At 37.4% G+C, this 25,407-nt stretch overlaps 1 long non-coding RNA gene across 1 annotated transcript; it reads right to left on the reverse strand.

Moving 5' to 3' along the window:
• Positions 1-828: 828 nt before the first annotated feature.
• LOC6040851 lies at positions 829-1,310 on the reverse strand. The gene is made up of 2 exons (XR_005277354.1): positions 1,178-1,310; positions 829-1,052 (listed from the first exon to the last, which is right to left on the reverse strand). It is a non-coding gene; the product is annotated as an uncharacterized LOC6040851 (long non-coding RNA).
• Between the last annotated feature and the right edge of the window lie 24,097 nt (positions 1,311-25,407).

Raw genomic sequence — 25,407 nt, forward strand, 5'->3', positions numbered from 1 at the left:
CACATAAGTGTTTTTTTCCAGAAATATCCCAGACAAAGTTATCGAAAAGTGTCACCGTGCTGTGTTTATCCCGTGTGGAAAACTGCAATGCTTTGAATTTGCACATGGTGTCTGCTTTGTCAAGCTGGTCTCTTCGTGCCAAAAGTACGTGATTTTTTCAAACACACATTTTTATGTCCATCTGTTGGAGCGCGGGGCATGGATTGGATTGTGATGGTTGTTTTCAAAGTAGCTGCCCTTAAACAGGGCGAATCCATTTCGAAATTGAAAGCATCGCCGAGTAGTAAAAACAACATTGTACTCTGTTTTCATTCATGTAATAAAAATAAATATGACATCCGTTACACTATTTCCTTTCCTGAACATTCATTATTTATATCCTCACCCGCACTTATTCATTAAATAAAACCGTTCCTGCAATCCGACTACCGCATTCCACATTCATGCAAATTCCACTCATTTACTTAGTGCCAAACTTGATACGTACGTGGCGTTACTTATTAACGCAATTGTTCTCTCAACAACCATGTCTGGTGTACACTTTTGGCACTCTGTAATTGAATTAACGTTCGCTCCTCGTTGCTTAACTTATCCGCAGTTTTACCCAAAGTTTTCCCAAAGCTCTCGTCCCCGCCCCCTTACTGCTGCTGTCAAACCAGCTAAAAATAAAAACTCTTCGACTCGACATGCTAATGCTGGTATACGAGCCAAAAGGAAGGTTCCACTGAATCTACGAGGGTTTTCGGCGTACGGATTTCCTTGGCTGCTAAAAGTGAGGGTGTTACACCCTGAAGAGGCCATGGGTTGAAAATAAACAAACACATTTGATATGTTATTTGTTCATTTATTAATTTTGATTTTTCATTCTAAACCATTATTAAATTTTACTTAAAACTCAAATATGACCGATCAAATGTGGTAACAACCTGGCGCATCTCACTTCTTGCAAGTTCCAGTTTGGCAGCAGCACTTGCCCGAATCTTGCTTGCAGCTGCAGTTACACTCAGCTCCACAGGGCTTGGGTGGTCCACAATCGGCAGTGCAACGGCAATCTATTAGAAAATTACGAGATTAAATAAAATAGTTTATTTTTGAATCCCAAAGTATAAAAAATAAATTGGACTCTTAATTATAATTTCTTATAGGAAAACAAATTAATAATTGAGAAGTAACTTACCATTTCCACAACATTTGCAAGGCATTTTGAAATCTACTATACACCAACAAAACAAACCAAAACAATTCTTATCTTGTAAACAAAAAGATTGCCCGCTGCAGCTTCTGTCCGACTGATACCGGAATGGTTCCAAAGTGTTGAGTTTTATAGGTAATTGAAAATCGTGTGCAACGTCAAATACTTCCTCCCAGATAAGGTGTCGTGTGCAGCTGTATTCTTTGTAGACTGCGTGCGGACCATCACTGATTCACCTATTGACGAGGCCTTATCGATAAGAAGCACTTTTGAGTGTCGTAATAAAACAGATTGGTCTTGCAAAACAGAATAAAATGAAAAAATTGATATCTTTTCAATCGTCCCTTTCCACACTAATTTTCTAATTTATTTGTCTTTTTTTTTTAATACACAAGTTAATCAAAATTAATTTTGCAGTGTTTGCCAATTTTGCGAAAATTTTTGAGCCGATCACAGAACTTTTTTTTCGGTGGAAGTGCTGATATACCTACTATAAAATATTTTCCAAGCAACACAACTTTGTTGAAGACACCAAATCGATACGAAATTCCGCTCTCACGAAATTTCAGCCAAAACAACCAAAATTATGATTAAAAAAATGGCTCAATCTTGAAAAAATGTAAAAAAAAATTAACATTAATACTTTTTGTAAACTCAATGTGGTTTTTTTAGATTTTCACAGCATTTCAAAATAAATGGGTACTATAAAAACACAATATGTGCTTGAAACAAAAGAAAAGTTTAACAATTCCATAGTAATACGTTTTGTTCAGTAGATCGTACTACTCTTTTGTAGAAAAAAATCCCTAGATATTTATTAGGGGAAGAAAAAGTACAATCACAATAACTTTTGGAAAACGCTAAAATTATGCAAAACTATATTTTGCACGTTTTGCAATATTTACAATGAAGTGAAGCTGGTTAACTATCTGGAATTTGAGATTTTTTCAAGATTTTTCTTTCAAGATTTAATAAAATGATTTTAAAATCTTAAGCTTAAATAGTAGCTTCCATTTTTTGAAGGTAAACAAGCTTTTTTATTATTTCTAAAAGGAAAAAGCAAGGGCATCTTTTTTATGCTTGTTAAATAAGCACTCGAAAAATCGAAAAATATAGTTAAGGTGAAAAGACGTCTGTAAAATTTTTATATCAAACACCATTTTCTATTCAGGCTTCATCCATAAAGTACGTCACGCTTAGTGCATCCATCCCGTAAATTCTCGGGACAGAATTCCCGGATTTTTTCCAAAGCAGGAAATTCCTTAATCCCGATTTTTTTATGATTTGTCCCGGGAATTCCCGAAATTGGAAAAAAATATTCTTATTTTGGTCTGGAAATTTAGATTTGGTTGTGGAAATAGATGACAATTTGAATACTGAGTAATCGATAAGAAGCATCACAATGTGTATTCGGTATATCAGCATCAATTTGACTTATTAGGGAAAATTGTTAAAATTTTAGTTCACAGAGCCGCAAAACGCTTAGCGCTTTCGATATTTTCTATTTTATTTTTTATATGTTTTAAGGATTGGATATTATATTTACGTACACAGAAAAAAAATCATGGTAATATTACATCTAGGAAGGGGTACATCTTTTATGTCAGAAAAAAGGTGTAATTTTACCTCTGGAAATGTGTAATTTTACTAAAATACCAATATTTTTTTTTAGGTGTAATGTCACTTTTTCAGTCTATATTGAGGTAAAATTACATCATAAAAGAGGTAATATTCAACCTTTCAAAATTACAGCTTCCAAATTTAAATTATTTTTACTGTGTATATTTATGATTTAAATTTAAAAAAATCATATTAAATTATTATGCTTCAAACACTGGAATCTGGGGCCAATCAGGTCAAATGTTATGACAGCTATTTAAGACATTTTTATTCCCGTATAGTCCCGTGTAGTCCCGATTTTCCCAGTTGGCAGTAGTAACAAATAGATATTTTTCAAAATATGTTCTATATAAATCATGAAATTCGACAAGTATCTAAAATTTTACAGTGAGTAGTATCATTTTATTTTGTATCGCTTTTTGTTTTGTTTAGTAATTTTCAAGCTTTTCGAGTCATGTCATTATAACAAAAATATATTTATGAAAGACTTATTCAATTTGAATAACATTGGATAAACATTATAATAAATTCATTTAAAATCTAAACCTCAACAATGAACAAAAAACAATCTTCAATATGCGTCATTCCAGGTCAACTGAGTGCACTTTTGGACTCGACCTTCACCGATTTGGACCGAACTTGGAGGGAACGTTTTTCTATCGATAGTTAACAGAAATCCCAAGTTTGGTGCTGATTGAACCATCTCTCTATTTTTAGCACCGCCCTCTTTTTTGACGATTTTCTAAAACAGTTTTTGCCTTCCTCACGTTACTGAGGAAAGGCTATAAAATCACTTGAAAAATGAACTTCTCAATTAAACCTCCTAGACCCACCTTCATGTACACCTATCGACTTAGAATCAAATTCTGAGCAAATGTCTGTGTGTGTGGTGGGATGTTGATAAAAAAATTGTCACTCGATTATCTCGACATTGGCTGAACCGACTTTGTCCGTTTTGGCGTCATTCGATCCGTCTTGGGGTCCCATAAGTCGCTATTAAAAATTAAGCAGTTTAGTTAAGTACTTCAAAAGTTATGCTTAAAAAACGATTTTAGCAAAAGTCCGGAAGATTGTAAAAAGGGTGGTTTTTGTAAGAAAACCCGTCATGCTGTACATTTTCAAAAAGGTATTTAAAAGACCTTTCCAACGCGTCCAAGACATTGAAGATCTGACAAATCTATCAAAAGTTAAAAGCACTTTAGAGTTATTTATGCAGTTTTGGAGGCCGGATCTCAGATATTTGGTTGAAAATGCTGTCCGGATCTCTCATGCGACCTATCGTTGGATAGGTATTCAAAAGACCTTTCGAACGTATCCAAAACATTGAAGATCTGACAAGTTTATCAAAAGTTATAAGCACTAAAGTGTTATTTACGCACTTTTTGCATTTTGGATAGCACCCTTTAAATGTGAGGAAGGCGCCAACCACCTAAAGGTGGATTAAGTAACGTTTTTTCTTTTAATCGTAACTTTGCAACTATTTGAGCAAAAGACTTTCTACAGGTTGCATTTTATAAAAAATTGTCCAAGGAATTCGAAAAAATAAAGCTTTTACCCTTAAATGCCCACTAAAATTTTATTTTAACGTTCGTCAAAAAAGAGGGCGGTGCCAAAAATAGAGAGATGATCCAATCAGCACCAAACTTGGGATTTCTGTTAACTATCGATAGAAGAACGTTCCCTCCAAGTTTGGTCCAAATCGGTGAAGGTCGAGTCCAAAAGTGTACTCAGTTGACCTGGAATGACCCATACACTGAAATAAAAAAAAAAGTACCAAATTCCTAAATTCAAGGAATTTTGCCTCCTTTTCTTATTAAGTAATCCTAAAAACCCGATTACTCAATAAAGAAAGGAGCCAAAATTCCTAGAGATTAGGAATTTGGTACTTTTTTTTTTTAAATTTCAGTGTATGTTTTAGGATATTCAAAAAATGTCGTCCTTGTTTAGATTGAAGTTACTAGCGTGCCCAGATCCTGTGTGGATCGTAACACGGCCTTCAAGCCAATCCCCCGCCCCCCAAACAACGCTGCGTGATAAAATAACGCTCCCTAGAGCGTGACATACTTTATGGCTGACGACTCAAATTATTTTCAGGAAAGATTTTTTCAAAAAATATTGTCCCTTCCGTTCATGTTCTATGTTTAATTCCAAATTTCTAAGAGACCGACCGGGATTTGATCCCTAAACCTTCAGCTTGTAAGAAATTGTTTGGCCATTGCAACGACCAATCATGCAAAAAAAAAATAAACAGACCTGCAAGGGTCAAAACACCCGCACAGCGCGGAAAAATGGGGTAAGTTCTGCGGCAAGCACACAATTCATTCCGACGATGACGGCCGCCACTCACTCTATATAGCATGGTGAGGTAGGGGGGTCTGGATGGTAGCCCAAATGAAGCCAAATATATGGGGAGCCAGCGCAGAAAAGCCAAGTTCACCCGAGCTTGCAAAAGTCACACTCCAGCTGCTTCCACACACCAAAAAGAGTCTGAAAGAAAAAGTTTCCGCAAGTCTTAAGTGAAATTAATGTGCATTTCGAGATTTCCGCTCACTCTGCCACTTCCGCGCACGCCCATATAAACCGGGTGTTTTTTTTTTGTGTGTGAGTGTTTGTATGGAAATAATTATGAACGGCGCCGGTTATTTTACCCTCGTGGGGGAGGTTTAACCATTGTTCGGAGAGTTGGAACTTAATAGAATATGGTTTGTTAGACTCTCATTAAGAAATCACAACAAAGGATCTACCAGGAGTGGATGTTGAAGATTGAAAAACTTTTCTTTGAATATTTAACCTGCATTATTTATCAAGAACTTTAAGTATTTAACAACATTTTCACGTAATTTCCTGTAAATTAAAGCGTCATCAATTCAAATTCAAGTAAAATCCACGAATAGAATTTCAAAGCCTATAGGGCTATTTCAACTACACAACAACCAGGTGTGCTAGTCCTCTACTTACTGCCAGCCTACGAGCAAACCCTATGAAAAGTGTTCTCCGAAACCATAAAATCCTCGTTGCAATTTTCCACTTTTCCGCGGTGTACGCAAATATTCATTGCCAGCCAACCGGACTGCGCACAGAAACCTGTTTCCACGTGTGCAACACATCTTCCCACATAAAATTTGAACCATGCGTTATTGCACATTATGCAACCCGCACGACACGCTGCAAAACCAGCCCATTCGAATTATCATAAAGTGATGGCAAGCACTGAATAAGCATTCTCAGCCTTTCGCTGCACGACCGTTAGGCGAAATTTAAACGCACCGTGAGAGCCGCTTTGACCCTTGGCTCAACGTTCTCGTTTCTTCTATTTTTCCTCTATTTATACAAGTTTTTCGTTTTCTCTTCAACTTTTTTTCTTTAATTTTATTTCCATTTATCTTTAATTTTACTTTTATCCTTTTCCTAATTTCACTGTTTTAATTTGATATCATTTCTTTAAATGTTTGTTTCTGATAATATGTAATTTTTAAGCAACATTTTATGAATACCCCTTGCTAGCGAGCAGTTAGTTCCGCTAAACGAGCTCCTCTGCGGCGATTGTTTGAACTTCTATAGTGCACCGCGCCAAAGCATTCGCCAGCTCACACCCACGCACGTGGCCCCAGTCCAATCGAGCTGATGGATCCCCCGTCGCCGGGGGCAACTATTCCGAACGGGAGCGTGTGGTTCATATCCCGGGACCTGCATGCTAAACAGTCAATTTTGATGTTCTAATTTTTGTAGAGCTTTTTCCAATTTCCCAACAAGTATGGCATTTTACAAAGTAATCAGGAAAAAAATCATTTTTTTAACAGCTTAAATCTAAAATATCGCAAAACGAGATACCCACTGTAGACGGGTAAAAGTGCATTATTGTCATTGTCGGCGTCCTTTTGCAATTATGTGATACAATACCGCGAGGATCGGCGACGAGGAATGGGGACTAAAGGGTGAAGATTATGCAACTGAATGCTTTTACACAGCAGCACAACATACCACATGCACATGCATGCAATGATCGTTTAACACACACACACACCGCTAGTAGCCTTAACATCACAGTTGAATGCAATAGTTGCATTCCGGCGTCATCAGTGCATTTGCGAGACTGAGCCATAATGTAGATGCTCAGGGTAGGGAATAAACTGTAAGGTGGGGATGCTCGAAAAAGATTTTCTATTTTTTATTATTTCTCCAAATTTCTTTCGTCATTACATAGGGCATAAGGTGGGCTACAATGTCCTTCATTGGATTTGATCAAATTATGGAATACACCCGGAATCCAGGGCTATCTCACGTGTACGGATCATTCCTAGAGCTTTTTTAGACTCAAAACTGTACTGTATTGTTTTTTTAGAATTCTTTATGTTGTATTTTTTTTTCGAATGCCGTAGTAATAGTTCAATAGGGCAAATCTGCGTTTGCATTTTTTGCAATTCCGAAAAACTCTTCTTGAATTGAATTGTGAGTCAAACATTCATGTGTTTAGTCAATTCACCGTTCAAAACAAAAAAAAATGAAAAATGTTACTTTTCGGTACTAGCAGGGATGGAATAATCGCAAAAAAAAATCAATTTCGCTTGCGAACTTTTTTCACCCGCCAAAGAGAGAGGAGGCAAATCATGCAAAAGAAAATCTGCTGATGATTTTTTGTGAAATTCCTTGTTAGCACCACTTAATAATATTTATTTCACTTTGTTTACACACATTGCCCATCTACAAAATATGACAGGTAATTTTTCGAAGTGTGACGTTACACTTGCAAGTGTAGTAGTGAAAAAGATGTTCTGCCGAACAATCAAGATGATGATTTTTTTTCGATTCTTTTTACCGATCTTCCGTTCGCGAGAGAGAAGATCCATGCTCCCTTCGGATTTTTTTTGCTCTTGATGAACGTCCAGAGATTTTCTTTTGATGATGATTATGCCATCGCTGGGTACTAGTGTTGAAAAGTCAAACTTTTCAGTACCCATTTCAGTGTATTTCAGTGCTGAAAAGTAGAAATTTTCAGCACTGGTACTGAAAAGTATCGATTTTTCATTCAGTTATTTTTTGAAGGGAAAAGTAGGCCATTTCATTTCTCCGTTCAAAACAAAAAAAATGAAAAATGTTTTGAAAAGTCCAACCTTACAGCACCCATTTCAGTGCTGAAAAGTAGAACTTTTCAGTACTGGTATTGAAAGGTATTAATTTTCCATTCAGTTATTAGGGAATAGTAGGCCGTTTCGTGTCTCCAGAAGTACAGGAAAAATTAACAGTTTAACAGCGGAATTGCAAAATAGTAGTTTATGCAACAAGTTGCAAAAAGGGGATTTTTTCAGCACAAGTCGTACATTTATCCAACGAGGTTCACCGAGTTGGATAAATACGACGAGTGCTGAAAATCAAGTTTTGCAACGAGTTCCATACAACATATTTTGCAATTTCGAAAAACACCCATTGAGTGAAATTTTAAGTCGAATTTTCATGTATTTTGTCAATAAATCGTTTAAATCAAAATAATGTTGAAAAGTGATACTTTTCAGCATTTATTTTGAAAAGTGTTGCTATTCGATTCTGTTATTTTTGGTACAGAAAAGTAGGCTATTTCGTCGTTCAAGAATGACAGGAAAAGTAAGTAGTTTCACGACGGAATCGCAAAAATTATATTTCTTGCCAACACTGCCAGTTCTTCGGTAGATATTTCGAAATCTTAATTTATGACGTAATAAGGAAGCAACCTAGCAAAATGGTGTCTTAGGAAAAGTTGTTGTATATGAATGTGGCTTTTATTTAAAATTATTGACATGCAGGGTGATACACCTACAGGGTGTCAACGAAGCCCTCACTTCAACTGGTGTCTTAATAATAGATGTTAAGCACGTTATTTCATGAAATTTTGACATGGTTGGAAGACAAGGTGGCACATCTACAGGGTGTCAACGCATTTCTAGCTTCTATTTAAGACATGTTGATCACTGTAAAGTGGGTGAAAAAGGGTAGAATTTGCAAATTGGCCTGGCACGCAAAAGGTGGCTTAACAAAAATTTGTCAAAAGTCAGTTTTCACATATAATTGCCTGGGGAATCAAATTATGCAAATTATGTCAACTTTTGTGGTAACTACTTTGTAAAATTGTCTGCTCTTTTTATAAAAATAATTTCTATAATATTTACCTCCAATACTTGAAAATGGCCTAGTTTGTCAAAATTCAACTTTGAATGTCTATATTTTGAAAACGGTATACTCAATCAAAGAAATTGTAAAGTACATCTCGATTGCAAATTCGATTAAACATGAAAAATTAGTTCAATAACTTTGAGTTTAAGATTTATTTTTTTTACAAAACTCGCTATTTAAAAAAATCATTTTTGACAAAAAACTTTGTCCTAAGGTTTCTATACGTGGTGTCAATCCAAAATTTTCGCGAAGCGAAATCGTTACGTGACGAATTCCCCTCTCGGCAAATTTCCCCTCTTTTTGGTGCACGCTGGTTGGATGAACGAGCGTTTCCCAATCAGTCGATCGAGAGACGTGAGATTGATGTATCTAAAATCTCCCCCACTCCACCTCATAATTTTCGGATCGTCGACGAGCCAACAAAATTCATTCTATTGCTGGACGACGACGAGGACACATCAGAAGCAGATGGCCTGGTGGCCCGGTAGCAGACGGCCTGGAGGTCCGGGAGCAGATGGCTTGGAGGCAAGGACCAGCTAAGACATGCCGGTCGCGTGAGTCGATCATTGGAACTGGCCACCAAACTGGGTATCAAACTTAATGATTTTTGATACTGGACATAAAAAGTTGCATTTGGCCATTATCTGAAATTAAGCAGTTAAAATATGCTAATGCTAAGCAGTTAAAATATATTGCTTATTAGGCAGGAAGTAATAAATAGACTACTGCAATGCACATTTTTTTGTGCCTCTGTGAAAATCTGTTTCTGGAAATTTAGAATAACTATCTCGTAATCATTAAGAGCCCTGTAAAGGGTAGTTTTTAATGTCTGCTGTTCAAATTTCCTTTACAGCCTTGCAAAAACATTCCCGCATCTTGGTAACCCGCATCGAGTGGTGAAGGAAAGTAAATTGATTTCACTTCGATTTCTATTTCGGCTCCACTTGCAATTTCCGTCCCCTTAGTTCGATAGGACGGTTATTATAAGGGGGGAATTTGGACCGGACATTCTAATCGAAAATTTCAACAATCATCTTGCAAAGTTCTTTGTCATACTGGTCATGTGTAACATAACCACCTGCACCTTTTTTTTTTTGGTCCATACTCTGAATGGTTTAAAATTCATGGTCCATATTCTGAATGGTTAAAAAGATTATGGGTTTGTCCCCTAAAACAAATATAAAAAATCAAAAATTTTAAATTACGGATTTGGAAAATTGATTTTTTGTAAAAAAAAGTTAACTTGAAAAATCACATTTTTTTTCGTTTTACTAAGTTGGGTCAAATAAAATCGCTCCCAAATTTTGGGAGGGTTGTTTGGGGTCCCGAATGGATCCGGAAAATGCATGTTCTGATTGAATTAGTCTATTTTGTAATCTTCTCATACAACTTCAAGCCACCCTAATACATAATCGTGTTATAAGATTTTAATCCAAATATAAAAAAAAATCTTCAAAATTATTTTCCAAGATTATAAATAACGGCCCAAAGCCAATGTATGTTGATTAGATAAGGTAAGGAGGGAATTCCCAGCTGTCAAAATAGTTAGCTCGAAACCCGGATTTTATATGGAGATTTTCAGAAAAGTGAAAATTTGAACTTTTTCCGGGCAAATTTCACCGGATTTTTTCGGTGGGGTTGTTAAGCATGCCAAACTGAACCGAAAAACGCATTAATTTGAATTTATTTATTTTTTTAATTTTTGTGTTTCAAAAGCGTATTTTGGTTCAGTTCGGCATGCTTAACAAACCCACAGAAAAAAAATCCGGTGAAATTTGCCCGTAAAATGGCCAAATTCTCACTTTTCTGAACATCACCATTTAAAATCCGGGTTTCGTGTTAATTAACTATTTTGGGAGCGACAGCCCTTTCCCCTTTTGTAATAAATCGTAATAGATGAGCTAACCCCCCTACCCCCTCTCCCCTGTAACGCGTAACACAAGGTATTTTTGCTATTTTTATGAGTGTAAATGTAAATTTTGTGTTACGTAACATAATTTCCCTAACTGCGTTACGTAATAAAAGAACGCTCCCTTACGGAAAATTAAATGTATAAAATTGACTTTAACCTTACACATATTGCACGATTTTTTTTAAATCATTATTAAATGTCTGAGCCAACGTAACGTATAAAATGATTTATTGCCTTACTTACATATTTTAACTACTTTAGATGTTTCATATTTTAACTGGAAGTGGATTTTTTTAACTCTCGGGTCCCCAAATCAGTATTTGTGTCACCATTTACAGTTATTTGGCATTTTTAACAAGTTTTATTTTACTTTTTTTTTGAAACAATCGAACATCAATATGGCTAAATATTTTTTCTCTTTATAGAATATTACCAATTTAGTCATTCTGATTGGCTTTATATTATTTTGCTTCGACATAAGTATCCAAATTCCCGGGAGTTTCGTTCAAATTTCCCGGAAATTGAGAGTTCCAAAAATGGCCAATCTCCCGGGAATTCCTGCTCGACACCCTTTTATTCTAATTAACGAAACCGCTCTGTATTAAAGTTTTCAACCTTCCACAGTTAAACCTTTTAACGGTGTGTACAAAAGTTCATTTTATGATTGAATGAAAGTAAGTTTAATCAAATATAAACCAATTAAAACAATAATAAGTTTTCACAAATCTTTGTACGTAGTTTTTTGATTGATCGATACTTTGACCTTTGTCAAAACAATCCATTTTGCATCAAATGTTTATCCATACTATTCTCCATATAATTTTGCAGGCTGGTCGTACAAAATGGGTATTGATTTCGGAAATGTGTATGTTATGTTGGCTCGAGATGGTCAATTTTTCAGGGCAAGTTTTTTTTCTATTGCTTTTGGCCCCTAAACAATTCCCCAAAATTTGAGAGCGATTGGATGTAGCGTTAAATAGCGTTAAAATTGAGAATCATGTCTCAAAAATTAACGGATAAAGTATAGTGCTATTTTGCTCTTGACAAAAGATACAGCGTGCTCAAACCTGGACCAAACGCGATTTGTGAGCCCGCCTAGAGGTGAAATTTGTTCTGAATGTTCATTTACAATGTTTGATAAATTACCCAAATCATTTATCCTGATAATTATTTTAAATGAAATTTAATGTTACTTTACAAAACAAAATACAACTGCAAAGCAAGATTTAAATAACGAAGCTTGACGAGTTATTTTTAAGTCAAATATGAATGAACAACTGCTAAAAACTGTTTGTATTCTCCTCAAATCAAAACACCCCCACAATTTAGTGTCCACCCCACGACCGTAGAATCGTAAAAGGATGTTGCTTGTGCTTCATGATGTTTACCGCTTCGCGTCCCGACTACTGGCAACACTGTTCGATTCGAGGTTCACACTGAATAGTGCAAGCGGGGACTGTGCCAAGCGAGCCGGAGAGCTAGTAATACCGTTGTTTATGGCAATAATACACGCCAGTGCGAATAAATTGCACTGTTTTGAGCCAGCCGGCCAATATGAACCCCGAAAACGCATCATGTTTTATTGGATCAAATGCAGCTGGCAGAGGTGGCAACCGTTGCCACTTGCAACACTGTTTCCGACTTTCCGGCTTGGACCTTATGGCTTCGTTCTCCGATGGGGTATTGCATGAGCTTTCCGAATTTATGGTTCAAGATTTTTTAAGGCAACATTTAGAATCTAATTTCACCCCCCGAACGGTAAAATCGTTCGAATATGTTGCCAGCTCGATAAGAGCAGCAAGTGACACATTTTAAATTGTAGAGGGGTTATTAAAATTATTACGCATCCATTCCGGTTGTTTGCGTTTATACGTTTTAATCGATTCGGTTTTCGAATCGGCCAGTTTTAACCGAAATTGAGTGCTTACGCAAGCTGAACGCGAACCCTCCCACCTCCTTGCCTATGGTTTGAGTTATGGACATTATGCGGTGTTGGGGGTGGATTTAACTGCCCCATGGTTAACAGTGCCATTAAAAAGTGGATAACCCCAACACGCAGCCATAGTCTTTAATACCCTTTGATTACTGACTGGGGGTGATGACACACTCGGGATTGCCGAAAGGAGGTTAAAAAGCCGATTTATAGCGCACCATGCAGAGTTGGTTAAAAACGATTAATTAAGCTTATGGTGAACGGTGTAATTTTTATCACTATAGTGTCGGAGCGTTTTTTGCCGTTGATGCTGAATGCTCTTTTTATTTTACAAAACAAACCTCGATGGCAATATTTCTGCACATTCTATATCCATGGGAAAGCTTTTAGTACATAGAAAAGAAAATTTATGTTTAGACTTTATGAAACAGTCACATGAAAAGGATGTTTTTAGATGTTCAGTTGAAAATGTGTGATGATCGATTTGATTAGATGTAAATTTTTATGCATCCATGCAAATTTTAATTGTTTTTTTATGTTTCTTTTTTGATATACTTTATGTATTGATTTATCTTGCAACTTTAATTTCTATGTAGAAGAGACAATTGTAGTTCCGACCCATCCTTCAAAAAAATAGAAATTTAAATGACAGGTAATTCTAGAGCCGCATTTTTTTTAACATTTGAAAATTATTGGAAAAAAGTAATACAGTCTTGATTCGATAATTCAAAGCCTCGATTATCCGATGTTGCGATTATCCGAAGTTTTTTCCCATTCAAATCGAATCATAAACAAAGTAATGTATTTTGTATTTTTTTTATTTTCAAATCATCATCATTAAATTGTAAGTAGCATTATTAAACTTACAATTTTGGTAGATTTCCTGGAAATATTTCATTGCACAGATTTAATGACACATGTTAGGCTGACGTTTGGCGATGAAGTGTCTATTCTCGCCAAACTTTTTACGTTTCAAAAAAAATCCACCAACTTTGTAGGTTTAACAACACGGATCTAGTTTTGTGTCCCAATTTTAGTCTTATTTGAGCAGTTGCTTGCCTGTTAAATAAAAATAATGCATTTTTTCAATATTTCATCTCCGCCATTTTGGCCACCATCTTGAATTGAAAAATTCTAAATCATTTTAGAGTAGTTTTTGGATCATTCCTGGGATCATACTCAAACTCGACAATCAAAATAAGGCAACGAAAAGAGAATAGTTTTCGTGATGCGATTATCCGAAGATTCGAGTTACACTGTTAATTTTATTTTGGTTAATCGCGGTTAGCGTTGAACCACAGACAAACAGACGTGACTCTCCATACAAATATTTTTTGAAAATCATCGTCCTTCATCAAACCACCAAATCACGGCGACGCCAGCGCTGCCTGGTGAGCTTATGCCGAAGCGCAGCACAAACATACCAATACAAACCCATTACTGTCATGTGTCATGTCAGTGTATGCGTGAGACAATCAAGCCTTAACGATTGTAAACATCAACAGCTGATTCAAATAATGTTGTTGTTGCTTATCGTCAGTACTCGATGAAATAAAAATAAAAATTAACACCGACGGCCGAAGATGACGGCCAAACCATAGAGTTATTTACGTGCGCATGTATTGCGTATACATACACGAAAAAAATTGAGGTTAAATTTTGTCCGGCCAGCAAAATCAAATGGTGCGCTAGTGTGTGTACGCGAAACGTCATAAAGCTCTATGCGGCAGCATCAGCAACGACGCACCACAACCGCAACGACAGAGACCAAATCCTCCCCGTTGCTCCCAAAAACATCCGCGTTTCGTTTCGAAACATCCGCGGGAAACGTGTCCACGGCGCAGTTAAGCTGCGTTAAACAGCAAAAAGTGGCGAATGAGATGAGATGGTACATCGAAGAAGAACAACTGTGGATGAAGATTGAGTGGCGCTCACGATCGACGCAACATCGCCAAAAGGACGACCAGCAGCAGCAATCCATGAAGGATAAGCAGGTTGCTCCAAGGTTGCTCCGAAGGAGATGACTTCACCACATAATCTGGCTTCCTCCGCAGTAGCGGACGCCTCATCAGCAGCCTCGGCAGCGGCAGGCCTACCGGGTTAGTGGGGCAAAGGGTATGTCCTCGCTAGTCAGCCGCTCATCTTACCCTGGTCGAAACTGCCCCAATCTTGTCCCGCAAAGCCTGGATTGTGGATCACCGTTAGAATTCCTGAATTCTATCATATTTTGTTGTTTTCATTTGCTGCCACGTGCTCACGCTCAACTTTACAACAACAAAAACACATTACACACACTGAGGAAAGACGGGCGAGCTGTCACGACAGCAGCGCCATCAGCGCCGGGTGAGTGGATGCCGAAGCTAAATTGCATTTGAAATAACCGTTTTGGCTCGGTTATTGAAGGACGATGGTTCCGAACTCGAGTGTCCCGTCTGTTTGTCTGTGGTTGAACTGTCAAAAATTGATCGCTCACCGCGGTGGATACTTTTCTACCACAGTTTTTTGTGTAAGGGAGCGTTCTTTTATTACGTAACCCAGTAGGGGGGGGGGGGGGTCGTAGGCCGTGTTACGCTCCATACAAAATTTTTAAAATTTGTATGGAAATTTTGTTACGAGGGGGGGGAGGGGGTCTAAAAGTCCGATTTTTCGCGTTACGTAATAAAAGAACGCTCCCTAGAGTCGCGTGGTGTTCGTCGGGGGGATCGGTTGAAGAATCGACGCGCGAGAATCCGCGAGAAAGTGATAGAAGATTCTGGAATTCATTGAAAAAGTGTCGCGTGGTGGCCTTGGGAGTTTGGCCCTCAGTCGCGTGGTGTTCGTCGGGGGGATCGGTTGAAGAATCGACGCGCGAGAATCCGCGAGAAAGTGATAGAAGATTCTGGAATTCATTGAAAAAGTGTCACGTGGTGGCCTTGGGAGTTTGGCCCTCAGTCGCGTGGTGTTCGTCGGGGGGATCGGTTGAAGAATCGACGCGCGAGAATCCGCGAGAAAGTGATAGAAGATTCTGGAATTCATTGGAAAAGTGTCGCGTGGTGGCCTTGGGAGTTTGGCCCTCAGTCGCGTGGTGTTCGTCGGGGGGATCGGTTGAAGAATCGACGCGCGAGAATCCGCGAGAAAGTGATAGAAGATTCTGGAATTCATTGAAAAAGTGTCGCGTGGTGGCCTTGGGAGTTTGGCCCTCAGTCGCGTGGTGTTCGTCGGGGAGATCGGTTGAAGAATCGACGCGCGAGAATCCGCGAGAAAGTGATAGAAAATTCTTGAATTTATTGATAGAAGGCTTCGCGTCGTCGTGTATATATTTTCTTTCTGTTGTTGAGCCGGTTGTTCGCGGTCCGGACTGGGTAAATTCGTGGGGAAGTTTGTTGCAAAGAATTCATGCGCGAAGAATTTCATTAAATCGATTGAAACAGTTCGGTGTATCAGCACTATTTGAGGTTTACATGATAACGAATAATACGTTGCTAAAAATTTAATTTTGTTTTGAAAGCCCATCCCTTAGCATCGTGGCTCGGATGGCACGACGACGGATCTATTTTAAATTGTACGTTACCGAATAATGCGGTAATTCAAATTTCATTTCGTGTTGAAAGCCCATCCCAAAGCATCGTTGCTCGGATGGCACGCCGGCGGTAAAAAGTAAAAAAAATACGCGAATGATAAGTCCTTCTCATAGCGTCGTAGCTCAGAAGACAACGATTATGGTTCACAGTTCACATTCAGGTCATATCATCTACCAAGATGAATCCTGACCTTCCCTTTCCTTCCCCTACTAACACAATTCCCCCACTTCCCGTGATGCTTGAAGGAGATGCTGTGGATTCAACGGTCTCATGCGGTGTCAACAGGTATAGAGCGACAAACTCTGTGTCTGATGAGTCTGCAACTTCAACTATCGGACTAACATTCCTACCTTTGTTGAACTGCATCTCCTTGGGGGGGCGCCGGTATTGACTTAAAGCAGAGATCTTCAGGGGTTATACAGTGAGGATGATTAGCTCCCACTACTCATCTGTTGGTTCATTGTGTAACTTCAGCTGATCTGTCAATAACGGAGTAGCAGCTCATTGGCAGTCAACCATGCTCATGCTCATGCTCATGCTCTAATAAAAGAACGCTCCCTAATCAATGTGGTAAATGCTTTGGTGGATTTTTGACAGTTCGAAATATTTCAAGAAAATTTACCGCTGTTAATAAAAATCAAATTAACAATGCAACTTCAATTATCCGATGTGAAATTTTTCCGAGCCCTTCGGATAATCGATTCTGGACTGCATTCGGCATACTTCTATAGTTCCCTTGAAAAATGTTAACGTTAATAGGCAATCAAACGTCAAAATTACCCGCCACTAGAGGGCGCTGAAACTTGGGGTGATGTTTTCATTTTAACCTACACCGAGTAAATTGGTTTGAAATTTGAAATCGTTTAATTTCATTATAAAATCGACATTAGTAGCAAATTATATCATCATAAATAGCTTAATTGGTAAAAACGAAAATATTTTTGTGATGGCCGATTTCAAATCTGATTCAAAATAAGGGAATGTGTTAATCAACCAAAACCTAACTAATCAATTGAGAATGTAGATTATCCAAGTGGACATATTTTTAAAGTCACTTCTACCATAAAAGCAAAGCTCTGCTTGAAAAATGATAATTGGAATTATTTTCAAAATTAGCAATCTAACCTCATTCTCGCGTTTTCAATCCGGATCTCAGAATTTTCAATGAAAAAGGCAACTTAGCAAAAAAATCAAAAAGTAAGTCGATAGAACTTTTTTATTTCTTACCTCCTGTTAATTCTAACATCAACTTTCATTTCAAATTTGTTTGAACGCTGTAGTCATTGCCAAAACAATTAAATTAAAACAAAATTAGTTGCATTGTTAAACTTACAATTTCGATGGATTTTCTGTAAATATTTCATCGAACAAATTTAATGACACATGTCAGGCTGACATTTGTGCGACGAAGTGGTAATCCTCGCCAAACTTTTTACCGACGTGGCACGAGAAACCTTACCGATGAAACGTTTCAAAAAAATCCACCAACATTGTACCCAGTCACGAAATATTTTAGCAGAGGTGGTTCTGCCAGAATCTTACTAGAACGATGGAACAATTCTAGTAGAATGCTGTAAGAATGTCCACCTCTGTTCGAACGCTGCTAGAATCCTTCTAGAAAGTCGTGACTGGGTAGGTTTAACAACACAGAAGCTGTATAAGCAATCAAACGTCAAAATTACCCTCCACTAGAGGGCGCTGAAACTTGGGGTGATGTTTTCATTATATCCTACAGCGACTAAATTGGTTTGGAATTTGAAATTGTTTTATTTCATCATAAAATCGACATTTATAGCAAATTATACCATTTCCAGGTAAGAAATTAATAGCTTAATTGATGTAAACTAAAATATTTTTTTGCTGACTGATTTGACCAGTTCATTATCCGATTCAAAATAAGGGAATGTTTAATCTAGCAAAACCGAACTAATCAATTAAGAATGTAGATTATTCAAGTGGACAAATATTTTTTAAAGTCACTTCTACCATAAAAGCAAAGCTCTGCTTGAAAAATGATACTTGGAATGATTTTCAAAATTAGCAATCTAACCTCATTCTCGCGTTTTCAACCCGGATCTCAGAATTTTCAATGAAAAAGGCAACTTAGCAAAAAAATCAAAAAGTCAGTCGATAGAACTTTTTATTTCTTACCTCCTGTTAACTTTACTTTATTCCAAAAGATCAATTTTCTTTTAAAAAACCTTCAAATAGTTTTCACTCCCCTTTGCCCTTATCGCGCAAAAACGTTAACGTACCTTGCACCAAAGTTCTTCTACTCGAATGATTTTTGACGCGGTTATCCAAATCAAATTAACAAAAGTACTCCGGTATTCGAAGCAAAAGTATCCGGATTTCGAATCAGCTTTTACCAGTGTCTGGGATTCGAAGTACAACAAGTCATTTTAATTTTGTAAATTCTGTTGAAAATCGGGTAGAAAAGACATATTTGGCATGCGTTCTCTTTTAATTGATTGTTTATAGCGAGGTTTATCCGGATGTTATTTCTACACGTCCAACTTATTACATGATTTTTGCCAGCTATAACGAAAATGATATGCTACTAAGTGGCCGGATTTAGAATCATGACGATGTTGAAGAAAGCATTTTCTGGTACCCTGAAAGTTTTTTTTATAATCATAATATTTGATATTTTGTTATGTTTGAATTTTTAGTGTGTTTATTTTTTAGTTTATTTGTTAAGTAAAATAAAACACAGCACTTAATGTTTGATAGAAATACATTTTAACAATGCAAAAAAATCGCTTACACTTTGGTTATCATTTTTTGATCAAATTTGTAAACGCTTTGAACTTTTCTCTTAATTCTTTTAAATTGAAGTCAATCATCACCATTCAATTACGTTAACCTTTTTTTTAGTCCAACTCAACCCTTGGCGCAGTAACCAAATTAGTACTGGCCATTCTCCCGTGGGGCCCCAAAATTGCCGCACATGAATTTTAATGGTTTCTATTAACAACCCTGCCCTCGACCACACGGCCTGTGGAAGTGGGGCACATGGCTGACCAAACTTTGGTGCCCAGCTAATTGCGGAAGGACGAACGAACAAAAAAAAACGACGAACCGACTTGATGAGAGGTGCTAATAGTAAAATTTGAATAAATTTCATTGCCTGATGGTAGTGGCGTCCCCGTCAAACTATGGCCAACCCACGTCTGCTCCCCAGTAGAGATCCCACAGTTATCACCTCGTTCACCCTCACCCCCCGTCGTGATTCTGTCCACGTGGAAAACCATTTATGCCAAGGCTATATCAGTGTGGTCTGGCCATCAACCTCGGTGGAGGTTTCGACAAAGAGCAACTTCGCGAGATTCGTGGCCGGGGGAAGAAAGCCACGGCAAAGAACTCCAAATGAATTAGCATTTCTTGTGCGTCGTTTCATCCTTTTGTGGATCGGGGCTGGCCCCTTCCGGGGAAAGTTCTTTTTTTTTTTGTCGGTTTGAAATTGCCCTTTAAAGAACGGGAAGAACAACCAGCTTCTCTGTGAAAACTAAGAGATAATCTTGAAAATATGTTTGCTTTGACGCCACAAAAAGAAAGTTTGTGCATGAAAAATCAATCAAATCGGGGTTTCTTTTATTGATTCATAAAAAATATAACAATTAAATATTTAAATTTAAAGTATTCAAATATACCTATTTATAAATGTTTTCAAAATAATAGTAAAGTAACATTTGAAACATTTAAAAATATGTGTAGTCGGAGTCGGAGTCGGAGCCAACCATTTGTTGAAAGTTAGAGTCGGAGTCGAAGTCGAAGTCGGCTAGAGTTAGTAGGCTGGAGTCGGAGTCGGCTAAATTCAGAAAGCCGGAGTCGGAGTCGCTTGAAATATAACTCGATTCCGCAGCCCTGTTCAGAAGAACTTGTTTGGCATTTCGCGTAGACAGTTGCCGTAATATTGTGCAAGTCATTAGAGTACTCTAATTACCCAAACGAAGACCCGGAGACCATATTGAAAACCAAGTGAGATATAGAGTAAGATCCTTTAAGTGCAGAATTTTGAATATTAATATACTTTTTTTATTGTATAAATAGCTGCAAAATTTGCATGGATACTTGTATGGGCAAACCAATCATGCAAATGGCTTCTTGGTAATAGGAAACCCAGCTTGAAAGTTTTAGTAAAATAAAAAAATGTATTAAAAATAACATGTCATTTCATGATTTCTTGAAGCATTTCTCAAAACATGCGCTTTTTGGAAAATATTGAAAATTGCTTTGGAAAAAAATAATGTTTGACGTTTAGATGCAAAATTTTTCTTTTTAGTTAATCTAATACCACTAAAATGGAAACAAAAATCACGATATTGAAATTTTGAGGTTACCGTTCCAAACCCACTCCTTACCGCAAAAACGGGGTTCTTCTTGTTTGCTTCAAACTAGCCACATTTCCCCTCGCGTTAGGCGGAAAAGCATCCCCCAAGACGACGGCATTTTCGCCTGGCGATTTTCCTCTGGCGAGCTTTCCTTCAGTTGCATAGATATGAAACCATTCCTATGAAAAATAGAACCCCGCTCCCCCCTCTCAGTTTCACCCACCAAACTGATGGCGGTTGTGTAGTGGGTGATGATGCTGATGGTGTTGTTGTTGTTGTTGGTGGTGGTGGTGGGTTGCCCGTCCTAATTGAGTTTACCGATTACAGGATTTTGGTCCGGACTTTCCTACGTTCCTCCGACCGTCAACCCGGAACAGACCGACCGAAATCCGGCGTTTCAGTAGCCAACGGACGCGTTTTGTTTTCTTTTGTGCGAGTGTGTGTGTGTTATACATAGTAACAACATAATTCTATGATAATTTTATGGAAATGATTAGCCGGAATAAATTCTGCCACTTTACGGTGGGACCGGCACCCGCCGAAGGGTATCCGAGGGTTTCTGCCTATTAAAGTCTGTTTACTGGGTTGTATTTATGCTATTTTAGGCGGATTTTGGGCGTTGTGGTTATTTTCTCGTCATTTTGATTCTAGTTATTGTGCTTTGGAATGTTAAGTAGAAGATTATGCTGGGTTAAATAAGCTCAATGGTTGTCTCTCAACTTAATCCAGCTATAAATTTAATGGTTTGATTTCTAATCTTATGCAGACGAAGAGACTGACCTAGAAGTTCAACAATTATTTTCATAGTGGTTATTCAGATTAAATTCATCATGACACACACAGAAAAAAAAATCATGGTAATATTCCATCTGGGAAGGGGTACATCTTTTATGTCAGAAAAAAGGTGTCATTTTACCTCTGGAAATGTGTAATTTTGCCACATTTCTGGTGTAATGTCACTTTTTCAGTCTAAATTGAGGTTAAATTACATCATAAAAGAGGTAATATTCAACCTCCCAAAATTACAGCTTCCAAATTTACATTATTTTTTTCTGTGCATCAAACTGAATTGGTCCATAAGAGATTGAAATTAAATGTCAAGCCAAACTATAATAAATTTATCAAAAAAGGCCACTAATTGGTATAATCATGTAATATGATTTCAACCTCGATTTCAATTCTGTGTTGAAAGGTTATAAAACTTGATAAAACTGATATAAAAGTGTTTTCATGTGATTTAAAATGAAAAACATTACTTTATCCGGTTCCAATCGTTCCAATGTATTGTAAATGTGTTAAAATCGTATTGCGCGTATTACCGAAAAAGATACGCGGCAAACCAGCCTCGATACGACGCTCCGCACTCCTGGCAAATGCTCGCTGTCGAATACCATACTGCGCGTTTTGTTTTTGTTGATATAATTATATATAAAGATGATATTAAAGATGCAATCATATGTCTTCAAATTTGTTTTGTTAATACAGCTCAGACTCGATTATCCTTTTTAGAGCATGATTTAGAATTTTCAAATTAGGAGCGGCCGTGGCTGACTGGTTACGGTGTTCGCTTTCTAAGCGAATGGTCCTGGGTTCGATTCCCATCTGCTCCCAACGAGAAAAGTATAGGAAATATTAATCTTGAAACTCAGAACATGAACGAAAAATCAAAGTCGCCCGAGTCGGGGTTCGATCCCCCGTCCTTTGGATTGGGAAGCAAAAATGCTAACCACTAGGCCATCACGGCTTGGTGAGCGATGCCTGGAATCAGGAATATTGTTACTATCAAACTATATACGCGCTGGGTCCTTGTCCCTTTGACAAGGGTTCGGAAGTTCTAAATAACGTTTGAACCCGATTGGTGCAAACGTTCTTTAGGGCGGGGCTTGTCGATAAAGCTGAAGTACCTCGCGCTCGGCTAGCCAGCGTAGAAATGGGTCACCGAAGCTCGGCAGAGCTAACACCTTCCAAATGCCTATGCGAGTTATTTGCATGTATAGAATGAAGATCTAAAAAAAATACATGGAAACAACTCAATTTGTAAGAAGCGACCGCGTGGTCCCGTTTGGTTGGTTGCACACACACACACACACACACACATGATTTAGAATTTTCAAATTCAAGATGATGGTCAATATGGCAGTGACATTTTATTATGTAATAGGGAATCAACTATTCAAATTTCAACATTATTTTCATTCAATTCCATTCGAGCAGTTTTGGCTTTTTTTCTACAATGTATTTCTTATGGAGCGAACTGTCAAAAACTGCTCGACTGCGGGTGCTCCATTGGCATTGAGGTTTAGATCCAGCAAGCATAAAAAAATATTTATTAAAACCTAAAGCTCGTTAGAATTCGCGAATGAAACCATCATATTTCCGCCAGATGGCGCGAACCATCGATGAATGGTAGTTCGAGTTTTCACTTTTGCCCTCTATAAATTAACGCAATGAAAAAAACTAATTTTGTTTAAAAAAAGCTCGAATTATGTTTTCTCATAAAGATAAGCATTGTTATCCAGCTCCATCTAGCATCGTCCAGTAAAACTTTAATCATCCACCTGGTGGTCAGTAGCCAAATCCACACACTTTCAAGTCACTTTGCTATCTCTAAAGTTTGGTGGGAAATGGATGAAATATTTCTTAGGTCAGTTTGCGAATATCCACGATTATAAAACAATCGAACCTGTTGTAGAAAGCATTCCACTCAGTTCGCTTTGAATTGAGGTTTTGCAGCGCGACTGTGTTTCAAATGTAGGTGGCGCCAAAATGAGGTTACTTGCCAAAAATCGCATTCCTTTCTGCTGGATTGAAGAACAAAATCGCTTAATTCTCATGATTCCCTGCATCAATCATAATGAAACTGGTTGCAAAAGACGAGAAAATTTTTTTGATTTAAAATAATGAACATTAAATTTTGGGCGCGCAAAAATTTGTGACCTTTTTCTTTAAAAAACATGTTTTGGAACACGAAAAAATGAGTTTCCCCGTATATATTAATGAAATAAACAGTTATATAGTTGATAACAGATGTGTTAGCGTATATTCAACATTTTTTATTGATGTTTTACAGACTTTCTTGCCAAATAGTCCAAATTACTATCTTTTTATAAATTTACAGTTTTCTCATAGAAAAATCAAACAAATTTTAGAAAGTTGTACACGAAATTCTTGGAAATAATTTTTCTCATCCGGATCCGGCAAAAAATTTGTAAAAATGTTGATTATGGAGGAAAAAACACATTTTTTCAAAAATCATAGGTTTACGCTATTTGCTCATAGGTGGCGACATGTGTCTTTTAGCTTTGCTGCAAATTCTCTATTCTGAAACGGAATTCGTATAAAATTCTAAACGAATTCTGTTTCAGAATTCGAATTGAACTGACTGGGAAGGCAGATTGCACCATGGAAGCGTTCTCTTATTATGGGAAAAAATAAGGATTTTTAGATCCCTTACTCCTGTCTTCAACTGCGTTTCTTATAAAAAGATGGAAAAAAACATTTGTTAAAAGTGAAACACAGCCTCAACAGAATTACGTAATAATATAACGATCGAATTGCAGTCCAGACTCAATTATCCGTAGGCCTTGGCAAAATTCAACTTCGGAAAATCAAAACTTTGGATAATCGAATCACATTTTTTCCGCTGCATTGTCTTATTTTTGATTGTCGAGCTTAAGTATGACCCTTAAACTACTCTAATGTGACTTTGATCTGGACTGTATAAGTAAAAAACGAAACTATTGGCACTACGCCCCCCGGGGCATGGCCTTCCTCTAACGTGGGATTTCTGCTCCAGCGCCTCTGACGAGACAAAAGAAACCGGGACCGACGTGGATAAGGCGGGAATCGAACCCGCGTCTCATAGCATCATCGGGATCGGCAGCCGAAGCCGCTACCCCTGCGCCACGAGACCCACAGGACTGTATAAGTTACAATCTGTCAAAACAAAGCTCACACTGCGTCAAACATCAAAGTTGTGTGCAATGAAACATTTCACTCATCATTCACTAAACGTTGCAGGATGGGAATGCGGCTTTAATCTCTTTAATAAATTTCACCAACGTGCAGAGATGTAAACTTCACAGAAAAATATTAATACATATTCAAAAAATGTAATAAGTTGTATCTTATATCACGTGTCCCAATGTAATTAAATTGCCACATATTTTCATAAATCAAATGGATTACGTTCAGGTAAAAAATAAGAAGAATAATTCAATAATTGGTTGCATTCGTTGAAAAATGGTAACAAATTAAACTAAATTGACATAATTTAATAAGGTAGCGTTATTTTATTACGTAACGCAGTAGGGGGAGGGGGAGTCGGAGGCCGTGTTACGCTCCATACATTTTTTTAATTTGTATGGAAATTTTGTTACGAGGGGGGACGGGGTCTTAAAATCCGATTTTTTGCGTTACGTAATAAAAGAACGCTCACTTATGTTTCTGTTTTTATGTCATTCAATTACGACAAATATTGACTAGAGAATCTGTTTTTTTTTTATCTTTAAAAGTATCAATTTCGAAAATTAATGTATATTCTGTGGCAATAATTTAAATCTAACAAAAGCTATACAAAATTCAAATCCAAGGTTAGCGTCGAATTCAATTTCTTTGCATGCATTTTGTGTTCTTATTTTTCTACAGCTCTCTGTACAGAATTTTTGATGATTCAACTCTATTTGGCAACTCCGGTCGACGGCTCCGCTGAC

This window comes from Culex quinquefasciatus, chromosome 2 (genome assembly GCF_015732765.1).
Source record: "Culex quinquefasciatus strain JHB chromosome 2, VPISU_Cqui_1.0_pri_paternal, whole genome shotgun sequence".
Lineage (NCBI taxonomy): Eukaryota > Metazoa > Arthropoda > Insecta > Diptera > Culicidae > Culex > Culex quinquefasciatus.